The sequence below is a fragment of the Schistocerca americana genome, chromosome 1, assembly GCF_021461395.2.
Source record: "Schistocerca americana isolate TAMUIC-IGC-003095 chromosome 1, iqSchAmer2.1, whole genome shotgun sequence".
NCBI lineage: Eukaryota > Metazoa > Arthropoda > Insecta > Orthoptera > Acrididae > Schistocerca > Schistocerca americana.
The window spans coordinates 50,241,636-50,256,813 of record NC_060119.1 but is presented as its reverse complement, the minus strand read 5'-3'; positions in this window follow the sequence as shown (position 1 = coordinate 50,256,813).

The following is a 15,178-nucleotide window of genomic DNA, read 5'->3' as shown; positions in this document are numbered from 1 at the left end:
CACACAGTATGTTCACCATGAGGTCCAGGTCCAATTGACCAAGTTCACAGTATCGCCACCGTAGACCACAGTCGTCCCTCCCCCTCTCCCCACCCATGACGTAATCAAAGATGGTGATCTGAGGAAAAATGGTGAGAAAGGACTCAAGTCTGTGTGTAGCTGCTGGACTGGGAGGATGGATGCAACTGTTTACTATGTTCAATGGACGAGATGTCTGTGCTGGAGAAGGAGTAGTATATTAGCATCTGAGGACTGTGTCGATAGCATTGATATTTGGTGAAAACAAATACAGACTAAGTTACGCTTCGCAGCTCAAACTGATGAATGCGTGTGCTGTAAATGTAGAGTGTTCGATAAAAGTCCAGCTGAAGCACGAGAGGCGAGATGTTCTCCCACTCTGGCACATGCATCCATGTGAACAGTTGAGGAAATGCTGATGATGAGCAGGGATGAATTTATGTGTACTACATGCAAGCCCACAGCTGAGGGCTGTATCCATAGCCCCTTACACAATGACTGGAAAGAAAAGATAATGCCTTTCGGCCAATAAAGGCAATGCAATGGCATGGCGAACATTCAGTTCAGTACTCGTGTAGATAGATGCTTGTGCTGGGACCGCCTGCCTTTTCTGAAATTGCCTAACACTCCACATAAGCTTTGCCCTATTCCACATGAGCTATAGGTGTTAACCCTGAGGGTTGGGGACCGACTGAACTATTTCACAACACAACCACCAGAGAGTACTGTCCCCACCCCCTCCCCCCAACATCATCTCTCCCATGATGTAGTCCAAGATGGCGGTCCAGAAAAAAAAGGGCAAGAACCAATAGCAACCCTAAATCTGGTCATGTGTTAGACTTCAGCCAGTAGGATGGTGGTATCTGGCGACGTCACTGGAGGGGGTATGGGGCAGGCTCATCAGCTCTGTGACCCCAGCCTCGCTCAGTCAGCCAGCAGCAGCAGCAGCAGCAGCAGCAGCAGAGGAAGAACAGGAAGGAGATTAAGCTTAACCATTATGGCCATTTTAGAACCTGTGACCATTAACTGGACGTAAATATATGAAACTGCACCCAGTCACTTTTTTAATATTTATTTGTTATTGCATGAACCGGTTCATCTTCAGATGGTTTTCTAGAAGTTACTTCACTATTTGTAGCATAATGCTGGTTGCAGGCTCTGTGACAAGAAGATGGAACACACTTTAATGTATCGCCATGGCTATTGTTTACCTATCAATATGGATGCATAATTTTGTTTCTTACTTATTCGGACAGTGTGGACGGCTTTTTTCGTTAGTAGCCATCTGTCGGCTTCCATTTTGTTGGCCAGTTGGTACATCACTTGACATATTTTTAAACAGTCTGTATTTATTTACACTGCGACAAGGAAACTTAGCCAGCATCCAGCTGTTGATTCTAGCAAAGATCTTGGCGGAAAGATATGGAGTAGGTCCATTTTGGTCAGAGATGCAATTTAATCAGACTGGTGATAACACGAGAGCACAAAATAAATAAATAAATAAATGAATAAACTACAGGAACAAACTTCAAGTGATCTGATGTCTTACAAGCCCAAGCTTGCAGGGGCGAGCGCCAACATGTTGATCTCTGCGGTGGCCAGACTTGTAGCGACCTCAGCTGCCATCTTGTCGAGACCTGCACCGACCTCTGAACCTGTGGTAGCAACAGCCTACAGAACGTCTGACCCGTAGCGAGCACGTGGGATCCTGTAGCACACGTAGCCCATTTGCTGGAGCAGGACAAGGAGCTGTTATTGTCTGTCCCACTCATCGATTTGTGTGATGAGGACGCGCAGTCTCGTCCCAACACATCGAACGCTGCTGGTGGTCCTAAACAACAGCAAGATACAAGACAGTACTGGTCACTGATATACGACCCATGCCAGCAGAACATCCCTTTGCTAGTACTGGCACACAGGGCAGATGCTGTGGATAAGAAGGTATCGAGTGTACCCATGTATTTCAGTTCAATATGCTGATTAACTCACAGTGGAACAAAACATGTAAACGTGGGTATAGAAGCACATCGTGACTGGGGCTTGCATGTAGGAATATAAATTGTAAACGCATCGAAGGGTGTTAAAGGGCCTATTTTTGAGTGACTACAGAGTATTATCCAACTCATACCCCCCCCCCCCCCCTCCCCCGGACATTCGCCTTAGTGGTGTGACATTATCTGTTGCAACATACAACAGAGTGACTCTGCACTATGTGTGAAATCGGCTGACAAGTGTGTCTATCTACGGCACGCCTCAGTTATGAACTTACACGACCTGGATACTGCGCTACACCTTGCATTGGAGAGCTTGAGTCATTGGTTGTCGAGCCTAGAATCCGCATGCAATGATGTAAACTTCCCACGTCTGCATAGTGTACATGGTGATGATTTGGAGCATTAACTTTATTTGCACATGAACGCAGAACCAAAAGAGAAACAGGTTAAATGTTTGTGTGAATAACCAGAGTAATGTGAGGCACCCATTGCCTTGAAGGAGGTCTGTGTGTAATTTATTCCATGTCAAAAAGCTTTGCTTGGGAAATACTGCACAGGTGCGAAGAAGAAGAAGAAGAAGGTAAAGAAAGAGTCTTATGATTTTTTTTAAATACTGCACCTCATGTATGAAATTTAAATAAATAATATATATACATAGAATCTCAAAGAGTGTTCGTGTTTTGTTTCATACCTCTCTCATCATAGTCCAAGTTCTACACTTATTAATATCATTATTTTCAATTCTACACCTATATCATGCCCCAAACATATCTTCACCAGTCATTGACAAAATGAATGATGAAGTGACTCTTCAAGGGCAAAATATATAGCTGATTTCTCTACGCAGCCAGTGTAGCTAAGTTGGTTAAGTGATGCAGGTATAGTGGTTACACATACTATTACCGTCCTTACAAGTGAATATGTGCCAACTACAAGTCAGAACCTGGCGCAGTCAGTATCATGGCAGGGTGGGTGAAATATCATCACAAGGACTTTCTCATTGTGGATCCATCCAAGTCTGACAAGACTTATTTCGTCATGGTGCCGGTCGCGGTGGCCGAGCGGTTCTAGGGGCTTCAATCCGGAACCACGCGACTGCTACGGTCGCAGGTTCGAATCCTGCCTCGGGCTTGGATGTGTGTGTTGTCCTTAGGTTAGTTAGGTTTAAGTAGTTCTAAGTTCTAGGGGATTGATGGCCTCAGATGTTAAGTCCCATAGCGCTCAGAGCCATTTGAACCATTTTATGTCATGACGCTGCTAACACATGTAGATGGAGTCCGATTTGAACGTATTTCCGTATTGTCAAAAACAGTATTTCAGCCCAAGTCTCAACCATTACAGGAGACATTGCGCGGTGTAAAAGGTGTTACCTACAAGACGTTCAGTGAAAGCAGTGATATCCTCCCACCTGAAGTCAATCTTCGTATTTGAAAATGTTCCTGTGGAAAACCAAGAGCAAACTCGAAAATATTTCTGTTGCGGTTGTCATATGGGTGCTGATATATTTTATCTAGGAAAAACATATTCCAGATTCTGGAAACAGTTGGTTAGGGATAATGCGAACCTCATTATAACCTTCAAACAAGATAATCTGAATTTAAAACACATTTACCATGCACATGTGGGAACTGACATGTTGTTCAATGATTTTGTAAAAATACGTGCGGATTGCTGGAATCATTCGCAGTATGGGTTTCTCGTTATTGATAAAACAAGAAAACTGAATGATGGTTGGTACAAGCGAAACTTCCAAGAGTTTCTGTGTATATTACCTGGTAAGAGAGTTGAGTACATCACCATGGACAAATTCGGGCACATGTCTAGCTCTCAACCCGAGAGGATGGGTGCACACAGACAGAACACTAGCTTGTACATGGATTCAAGGTATTGGGTACGAAGTTTGAGGCATGCACAAGGAGCTAGAGACGTGTTGCCAGACTCTTCTGAGAATGATCATTGCATTAAATGAGATAATTAATGAAGTCGGAAAGAAAGTAACCGTTTTAACTGATAAGGTCGAGGCTATTGAGGGGAAAATAGATGTAGAGGTCGTTGTTGTTGATAAGGGGAGTAGGCAGATAATAAGAGGAACAAGAGCGGATGTGTAAAGTCTCAGGCTGTAGAGACGTCTGAGTAGTATTCACCGAGATGTCAACGAAGCAGAAAGTCATTCAAGCGCGGAAGGCTTTTCGAGAGAAATTACGGTTATTAACGTTAGGGCATAGGGATCGACAGCAAACACCAAGAGACGAGGCCTTTAACCCTTTGACTGCTGTAGACGAGTTCACTCGTCATGCTGTGTGCCGCTCCCTGGGTGCTAATGACGAGTTGAGTCGCGGCCGCCGGTTTTCCCCTCAGCGGTGTTGACGAGTTGAGTCGCGGCCGCTTGCCGGCCCCTGAGTTCTGATGACGAGTATAGGCGCGCCGCTACCCGAGTGCCGATGACGAGATAACTCGGACAGCGGACTTCCCGTCCCATGTCTCAGTAGCCTTTCGCAGTTCTGGCTGCTAGCTTGTCTGTCGTCAGCCTAGGCTTCGCACTACAGTTCACTGTTCATCGGTATTTACATCAGTGTTCTTCGCGTCCTGTATTTTACAAGGAAAATGGCGAGACGTCGTGGTTGCACTGAGGAAGAAATCGTGGAGATTCTTACGAGGAGATTGTGACGAAAGTGATAGCTCTTTCACAGAGTCCGAAAGCTCTATTCATAAACCGTTCACGTCAGCAGGGCTGTCAATGTGGTCTCATGTTTCAACGAGAGATGTTGGTTGTTCTGAATCTGAAGAATCGAAAGTGACAGTGAAACGCCTACAAAGGAAGCGCGCCTTAGTGATATATTTGACTGGAAAGAAAATTACTTTCAGCCTGTTAACCACGCATTTGATGATACGCTGTCGGGACATGTGTGTCAAATAGGGAATGAGTCAAGTGTTCTGTCAGTTTTCATGATATTCTTTACACAAGAACTGATGAAATATATAGCTGACGAAACGAATCGGTATTATTTATTCACCAAGGAGAATACTCCTGAATCAGTGCATTCTCGAATCTCACAGTGGAAAGATACTGGATATGAAGAAATGTATTGTTTCATAGCTGTTTGTCTTCTGATGCCTCGCGTGAAAAAACTGAAAATTAGCGAATACTGGATCAGAGATGTTCTTCTAAATAATTTTTAGTGAACTCATGACAAGAGACCGCTTTTTGTTACTTATGAGAATGTTACATTTCAGTGACGACTTTGACAGTACTGGAGGAGACAGATTATTCAAAATTAGGAACATTGTCAATAAAGTTCGTACAGCTTTCCGTTGTGCATTTAATCCATATCAGAAATTCTGCATTGATGAAAGTTTGTTATTATTCAGAGGATGCTTATTTTTCAGACAATTCATTCCATCGAAACGGAGTAGATTCGGTATAAAAATATTTGTGTTATGTGATCGTAAGACTGGCTATGTCTTGGATTTCATTGTTTATACAGGGGCATCGACAGAAACTGAGTTCCACAATTTGGGGAAGAGTGGTGACATATTGACTACACTTATGAAGCCCTATTTAGAGCGTGGACATACCCTTTACGTCAATAACTGGTACTCAAGCCCAGACTTGTTTGCTTGACTTCACAGGCATGGGACGAACGCATGTGGTACTATCCGTAAGAACAGACACAAAAGAAACTGGAACGTGGAGATATTCAATTTATATGTACTCATACAAAGCTTGCTATAAAGTGGTGTGACAAAAGCGAAGTGTGGATGTTGACCACATGTAACACCATAGATATGGTTGACACAGGAAAGATTGACAGGAATACTGGAGAAAAAATTAAGAAACCACAAAGCATTGTAGATTATAACTTGAATATGGGAGCAGTTGACCGTTCTGATATGCTGCTTAGCTCTGTCGGATATATACGGAAAACTATAAAGTGGTATAAGAAGTTCTTTTTTCACGTTCTAGATCTGTGTGTTTTAAATGCTCATGTCCTACACAGATCGCTAACAGGTCGTAAAATGACGATAGCACAGTTTCATCTGCACTGGTAAGGAAACTTACAGAAACGTATGCGTTAGAGCGCAGCAAAGCTGGCAGTGGAAGGTGTTTTGATGATAATCCTCTAGGATTTGTGGCAAGGCATTTTCCAGACATTATAACAAGTGAGCAATCCAAGAACAGTCCGCTAACGCGTAGATGCATTGTTTACTGGAAATGAAAAGTGAGTCGAGAAAGCAGGTACGAATGTAAACTTGCAAGGTACCATTGTGTGTCGTATCCTGTTTTGAAAATACCACACAAAACAGAATTACTAATTGCAGCATAAAACGAATACAATAATGGTATGGGGAAAAAACTTCGAAAAAAAAATTATAAAAATGGAAAAACAAAATTTTTTTATTAACTTCGTCAGTGCCGGTTCAAAGCCCGGAGCAAAAAGAATGGGAAACATATTCACAAAGCGTAAAAGTAACGCCTAAATTTACAGTTCATGACTTTGAATTTTCTCTGTAAGTGAATTTCATGTGCTAACAAAAAGACAGAGATTTCACAGCTTTCAAATGTGGTTGTTGAACATAAGTATTCAACAGATTTTCCAACAAGTATTTGGTCAAAGAAACAAATTTACGCACAATCGGGCAATTACAAAGCGCAACAAATATTCGGGCAATTCAGCGATACAAATTTCTTATCACACCAGAACAAATTTAACGACGTAAAGTAAAATTGTTCTTACCGTTGCTCACAGTAAATTCCGATGGTGTAGTGCGATATGAAAGACGATCTGTAAGTCGCTTTCTCCTATAAACGACGTAACACGATGTTCTGAACAACAAAAATGACGTACAGTAATCTATAATCTATGGCTTATTTTATTCTTTCTTGAGTTAGTACGGTGAGGAACGCGTAGATAAATGCAGACATTATAAACAGGTATCCAAGAAAATAAACTATTGATGTAAAGCTGACGAATCACGTCGCTTTCGGCATAATCTACAAAAATAGTGCAAGAAAACTACAAGAAAGATATCATTCTTGGTGGAGGAAAATAGTTTTACCAGACAGTTTGATTCTGTAGTAATTCACCTGCAGGTGAACTACGTAGTGAGAGCATTTACGATAATTCTGTGTCAGCCGTGAGAGCACACAATATTTCGCGTGGAGTCGCAGTCACTGCAGAAATATTCAGCACAGGGCGGGTGGGGCAGCGAGGGGCGGTCCGCCCCAGGCGGCAGCTTGAGGGTCAGCCGCACTAGCGCAGGTACACGGGTGACCGTGCAGGCCGCAGCGCCTCAGCGTGCCAGCAGTCGAGGAGGTAAGCCATTTACTGTACCTCACAGGCAGCTCTTGGCAAAAACACGCGATAACGTTGGTGTTGCATTGACGAATTCATTATCCGTCACGTCCCTGGTTAGATAGACAGAACATTCGGCGTTAGCAGGGGAAGACTGTACGTGTTGGGCACGCAGCCTATAAACGTAACTGGTGACACAACACAGATTGGTGATAGCGACTTTGAGAGGACACCTGGCTTTATAAATTATTCAGTTAGGGAAGTGTACCGAGAAATACCGCATGTGACTGATGTACATAAGATCAGCAAAAATCCTGAGCAACAAGAAATATAAAACCATTATAAAACCAATACCTAATGACGAAAACAAGAACAATAACAGTAGCGGCGATGGTATTGACATTGTGCATACAGCAGTGATACCACAGTATATATATTATGACGACCCCGACGAGAGAATAGATCGACTATGGCTGCTCATGGCATCAGCTGCTGCAGGTAATACAGCTCGTTCGGATGAGGCCGTTGCAATAATTTCTAAGCGTAGAGAGAGAGAGAGCCATCATCGAATAAGTGTGGAGGCAGTAGTTCGAGAACTTCACAAAGCAGCACTCAAAACATACCCTCGTAAGCAGTTTATGACTGGAGGTTTGGGTGACTTACGGCAGGCTGATCTTATGGATATCAGGTAATATTCACATGGGAATAATGAATTAAATTATATTTAAATGGTTATTCATACATACTCCTAACCTTCCTGGGCAATACCTGTTAAAACAAAAACGGGTAGAAACCTCGCGAATGTGTTTGAGTGCTTGCTGCATACAGGGACGAATCGATCCCCAGACAACCTCAAAACCGATCAAAGTGAAGAGTTTTACAATAGGTTTTCCAAGACCGTGATGCAGCGGTAAGGAATACGTTACAACATTCACCCACGTGAAAGCAAGTTTCGTGGATCGTCTGAAAAGGACAATAAAAGGTCAAATGTGGATGCGTTTTAATCTTCGCGTATCATACAAATGGACAGATATCCTCCAAGAAATAATTGCTCAGTATAATCGAACCATACATACCACAATAAAAAGCAGACGAAGCGATTTTCATGATAATGTACTCATGGATACGGTGGACTATCGCATTAAAATGCCGGATTCATGCAAACAGAAAATTAATGTAGATCATTTGTTAGGTATCTCAAAATATAAGAAAGCATTTGAGAAATCATATCTACCGAAGTGGTCAACAGAGATATTTACAGTTTGCAAAGTGCAAAGAACGAATCCTAGAACTTATATCTTAAAGGATCGTAAAGGCGAGGAAACTGCAGGTTGCATATACTCCGAAGAGTTGCAGAAAAGCTCAGAACCGGATATGTTTCTCGTAGAGAGAGTCATACGACGTCGGGGAAATATAGCACTAGTCAAATTGCATGGGTTTCCTGCAGCACAAAACAGATGGATTAATGCTAACGATTTCCACATGCACAGTCCATAACCACCGCAGTAGCATAACATGCGTGCTAGGAGACGCATTATAGGAGGGGTGGTATTCTAGACAAGACAAACTGCCACAGGTATTCCACATTCCGGGGTATAACTACTGCGGACATGGAACAAAGATTCTGAAACGCTTGGCAGGAGGTGATAAGTGCAGACGAAGCGTGTATGGAACATGACATTGCATATGTTGCAAATAAAGATCTCTCAAGTCATCACATTGGAGGTAATTTTAGCTGATAAGGCTAAGGCGATACGGAAAAGAAAGAATATTGGTGTAGATCAATGCAGTGCAGCATTTCAAGTTTATGAGTGATGAACTTCAAGCGGGTTATGAATGCTGCACGTTGTGCCTTAAACAAGAAAAAGAAGAAGGGTGAAAGCAGAGTTGTTTGAAGAACTGCATCCTGAAGCTAAAAACGGTCTGAAAGGCGCGAGAAGAAGAAGAAGATCCCTTAAAGCACCTCTAATTTCACCAATACGAAAGATGTCTTGTGTTTTCTTGTTCCTCATCCCAGCATTCTCGGCGGTAGGGTCCCTCGCTGGTGGTGCTGCAACTGTTTCTGGAACAGTCAAGAACGCGCAGAACTCCGAAGCGCAGTTAGAAGGGGCAAGAAGACATAACCACTTGATGGAAGCCACAGCCGTTGGGGAAAGGACTATACTTGAAATCTTACAGGAAAGGGCTTGGCGTATCCATAAATTAAAGAAAAGCCCTTTAGCAGTCCTACCAGATCACAAATGCTGCTCTTCTCGAGCTTGTTAGAAAAAATTCAACATTCCGAGATTTCATGATGTGTTTATGCGGGATACATTACCGAAGACTATGTGGAAAACTGGTGAATGTGCCATCGTAAATTTAGTTGTTGCTGAAGGTCCTGGCACCCACTGGGTGTCACACGTCATGATAAATGCGGATTGTCTACTATTTAGGCTCATTTGGAGACCTGCAACCGCCAGAATAAATACAGCGATACTTCACTCACAGAAGACGTGCGCTCTACAATTATCGGAGCTATCAAGACTTTAATACATACCTCTGTGGACATCTGGGCATCATGTTTCTCTTGACATTCACAAAGAAAAAGAAGCATGCTATATAAGGAGGAGCTTAAAACATTCCTTCATCAGTTGAGGTACAGATGCAATGTCGTACACTTTGACGTTAAAAGAACGATCATCTGTATTGCGTGCAAATTACTTCCCTCCAGTTGATTTGAGCATTGGTGTATGAAGTATAGCATCGATTGGACTGGAGCCGTACAACGGCATCCCAAATATCACTGAGACTAACAACAAACTACATCTGGATATTAATGGTAAAAAAGGCATTGTGGAAATAGAACCGGGCGCATACGATATCCACGATTTAAACGAAGTCTTAAAACAGTCTGGAAAAGTTATTGAGCTGCATGCAAACATCAATACACTTAAATATGAAATAAGGACTGAAAATGCAGCAATTGACTTTAACCAGAAAGGTTCAATAGGGCCTATGGGGTTTCACAAACTGACATGTTTTGAAGAAAGATCCAAGTAAATATTACAAGTCAGATCAGGCTGTGGATATACTGCCTGTCAGCACAATCGGAGTCGAGTGTAACGTTGCAACGAACTCCTATCTCAACGACCGTCTGATGCACATTATTTACGGATTCTTCCCTTGAGTTGCAACGCGGTACAAGATTGTTGAAACTCCTTCCATTGCAATATACCTTCCAGTGACAGTTCAGTTGGAGTAGCGTATTGTGGATCAGAATAATCAAGTTGTTGACTTTCGTGGTGAGGAAATCATTGTACGATTACATCTAAGCCAAGATCGGCGCACAGTACAAAATCACTGCACGCAATCCATAGCACGTCACTTCGTGTGAACTACGAGTTTCTTAAATCAGTTGGCTTGAAACCTCGCAATGATGACCTCACTCAGTTCAGAAGAGTATGATGAGCGAATTATACGTCAGAAATACTTCTCGCATAAACCTGACATTTCAACCACATTTAACAAGAATGATGAAATTATGATTTTCCTCCAGCACCAAGAAGCGCTGACGCTTCCATGCAAGAGTTTCATATATTTGGAGGAGTCATTCAACGAAACCAACGGCGGGTACAGTGAGAGCCAAGCTTACACGTAACGCCATAGTATCCCTGTATCAAGAGATACGCTATGAACGCAATTGGTCTGAGATCGACCGTGCACACAATGTGGCATAACATCAACCCTTAAAACATATGTCTCTACATCAGCCACGGATTTCAATGCCTTAGAAAATGTGGGATGATTCATAGACGATCCGGAGGATAGAGCTGTTGCAGAGTACAAGCGATTTACTGCATGCATTCCTCTAAAAATGCTTATGGGTTACTTTTAGGACATGAGACAGATTACTATAAATGCTAAACAGGAACTCACTCTGGTACGGAGTGCAACGGATAATTACTCGTACATTAAAGGAGCTCAAGAGGAGAATATGATCACAATTAGCAAGATAATATGGAATATACCCCACATCAGTGTATCAGACGAGGAGCGTTTGAAGCTTTTAAAAGACCTGAATTCCGGTACATTTCTATCACTAACATTTCTCTCTTGGGGGGGTTTTCGAGTATCGAATGTTACCGTCTGCAAGCAGACAAACACGTGGTATTAAAACCTGTTCACATCTGCAGACATCTACATTCACCATACTTAATTTTCAGACTGACAAAAGCGGGAATATATCAAATGATTCCTCTGCATTCGACAACTGCTAGTTAACTAACGCCAGAGTCTGCGTGAATTCAGAATTCTACCCATATGCAGTGTGCGATTTGCGCTTTTAGCAGAGGGGGGGGGGGGGACGCCTTAGGGGGTTAGTATAATTATATCTGTTAGTAGCTTGGACCGTGGCGTTACCCATGTTTAAACAGTTCTTTATAAATAGAAGTTAATGCCGAAACTCACTATTCACGCGTAGGCACTATCAGAAAAGTCATCCCTAGTTATATCTTTAAAAGTACATTATAGGTAAAGCTTATTTACAAAATCATCTACATACAGGTATACAAAGGGAATTCAAAAAGTAAAGGCACATTTGTGAAAAGCTGTACTTATTCTGATGATAGAAAACTGAAATATGCAGCCGGCCGCGGTGGCCGTGCGGTTCTGGCGCTGCAGTCCGGAACCGCGAGGCTCCTACGGTCGCAGGTTCGAATCCTGCCTCGGGCATGGGTGTGTGTGATGTCCTTAGGTTAGTTAGGTTTAAGTAGTTCTAAGTTCTAGGGGACTTATGACCTAAGATGTTGAGTCCCATAGTGCTCAGAGCCATTTGAACCATTTTTGAAATATGCATTTTTTTCTACGTAACCTCCCTGGACTTTAATGCAGTTTTCCCGACGTTTTAAGAATTTTTTTTTATTTCATCAGAAAATACGTTTTTCGGTTGTATCTGTAACCAATTTTGCACCGCAGCAATGACGTCTTCATCACTTTCAAATCGTTTTCCCTTTAGTGCTTCCGTTAAGGGTCCAAACATGTGAAAATTGCTTGGAGCCAGGTCTGGACTATATCATGGATGTTCCAGCACCTCGAATATCAACTCTTTTATTGCGTCGGCTGTCCGTTTGGCAGAATGTGGGCGAGCATTATCTTGCTGCAGGATGACACCTCTTCAGTTTTCCACGACGTTTGGATCTGATTGCAGGTTTTAGTTTCGTACGGAACACATCACATCCACCATACAATATAGACCTGGCTCTAAAGCCTCGTTTACGCTGGGGCGACGTCTTGCAACTTTGTGGCATGCTACGGAAATTTGGCGTGCGTCGTCTTGTAGCATGCTACAACAGGCAACATCTTACGGCGTATGTTGCATGCGGCAGGTTAATTTATGCCGAAGTAACAGAATTTGTGCTACACGTGTGTCGGTCTTGCAGTATGATGGGTGATAAAGTGATCTCAGCGGCGGCCTACTTGGTACTTGCAAATGCAGCTAACAACGGAAATGAAAACCGAAGGGAAAGAAAACGATGGTGGAAGAGTATTTAAAGAAGGTCCACGAAATAGTATCCTAGGAACTAGAAGCAGAAGATGGTGCGTTATTTAGTATTTTACGAGAATGTCGACTGAAGACTTTAATTACTTAATGCGGTTAACTACACCATTTATTGTAAAGAAAGATAACAACTGTCAAGACAGTATTTCACCAAGAATTCGATGGGCCATCACATCACGATTTTTAGCCACTGGCGATTTATGCAAGTCACTAATGTACTTATTTAAAGTATCATATTCTGCTATTTCCCTCATAGTGCCAGAGGTATGTGAAGCTTTTTCATTAGTGTTGAAGAATTACATAAAGGTAAGCACGCAACATTCAATACTGATTTCATTTAAGTAATGTTTTATTGACATTTTTAAGCAAATTAAAATGAATATTAAAGAACTGTTAAAAATACTTATTTCTAAAATCGAATTATTTGAGCTCTTCTGTTTCTGTTTGAACAAATTCGTCACAATTATTATTGTCCACATATACAATTTCACACCTAGGTTTTGCAACCAATGTTTCGATGCTCGGAATTTGCTGTTCATACTCCCCTAAGGGCGCTTTAAAAAGAACATTTGAAAGTACGTGCTTGACATATGTGGGAGGTACATGTTCTTCAAGAGCTACATCGCCGTCACCTTTTGATACTGTGTCCTCTGTGTCATCAATCTGAAAAAGTAGGGAAAGTAATGAGTATGTTTCACTTTTCAGATTCCAAAGGATACTGAAGAATGGCAGAAGGTAGCAAGAAATTTCGAAGTGAAGTGGAATTTCCCTCACTGCATAGGGGCCATACATGGCAAACATGTGCAAATTATGTGTCCTCCGAATACTGGAAGTGAATATATCAACTACAAAAAAACATTCAGCATTGTCCTTATGGCAATTGTAGACGCAAATTACTGCTTTCAATATGTTGTATGTCACAGGGACAGAAAGAGAGGGGAGGAGGAGATTGACTTTGAGGGGGAGAGAAATTGACCTTAGCGAAGGGGAGAGTGACGGAGGGGTAGAAGGTGATAGAGGAGAGAAGCAGATGGACAAAGAGAAGGGCAAGAGAAGATGGGGAGTGGGAAAACAAGGAGATGGACATAAGGGGAAGGTAGAGACATCCGGGCAATGCAGAGTTTACTTACCTCATTTACAAAATTAATAAATCTTCATATGTAGTTAATTAACAACTTTGTAAATGATTCATGTAACATACGATACTCAAACTATACTAAAATACGTGATGAATAAAATGTAAAATTAAAATTTTTGTTTTGTTTTGTGCTTAACTTTAACACTCTGAAATTATAAGTGAATGTTAATTTGTAAATCATCGTATTATGACAAAGCCACAGCAAAGTGTGGCCGGTTCAGCTAGTACAAAAGCATATAATTGTCATTTTAACTTACAGAGTTTAGTTGAAGAGACGAGATGAATGAGACTGCTCCTGAAGGTTCGAGGGTTTGCCTGTTGGTTTGTCAAGGGCGCTATGGTGCTGAGAAGCAAGGCTTCTTTTTCTTATCCACCTAGCTGCAAATTTTTCTGCATCGAAGCAATGCAGTGGAGGTCCATTTATTGAAATGAGAAGTAGATTTGAAAGTGTCAGAATTTGTAAGTGATTTTCTGATCAGTCACTGTTAAATTCATGTCACTGAATCCGCGTTCATATTCAGCCGTAGATATAGGTATAACTTCGACTGCTTTCAAAAGTTCCTTCACAGAAGTGGGCATGTGTTGAGGATTTTCTTTATGGATTCGAAAATCTTTAACCAGTGACGCACACGAGCATTCACGTAATTTAAAATCCATCTTTTTACACAAGCGAGAAATTGACATGTCACCATAATACACCATCATCTGAAGGCCATGTATCTGAATTTAAAACGGCTACACCCGAAAAGAAATCCAAGTCCTCAAAGTGGTTTTTTATATTGTCTACCAAAGAATGGTATACTCTCTTTCAAATTCGAAAGGTGGCAGGGGTAAAATACAGGGAGCGAAAGGCTATTTACAATTTGTACAGAAACCAGATGGCAGTTATAAGAGTCGAGGGGCATGTAAGGGTAGCAGCGGTTGGGAAGGGAGTGAGACAGGGTTGTAGCCTGTCCCCGATGTTATTCAATCCGTATATTGAGCAAGCAGTAAAGGAAACAAAAGAAAAATTCGGAGTAGGTATTAAAGTCCATGGAGAAGAAATAAAAACGTTGAGGTTCGCCGATGGTATTGTAATTCTGTCAGAGACAGCAAAGGACTTGGAAGAGCAGTTGAACGGAATGGACAGTGTCTTGAAAGGAGGATATAAGATGAACATCAACAAAAGCAAAACGACGATAATGGAATGTAGTCGAAT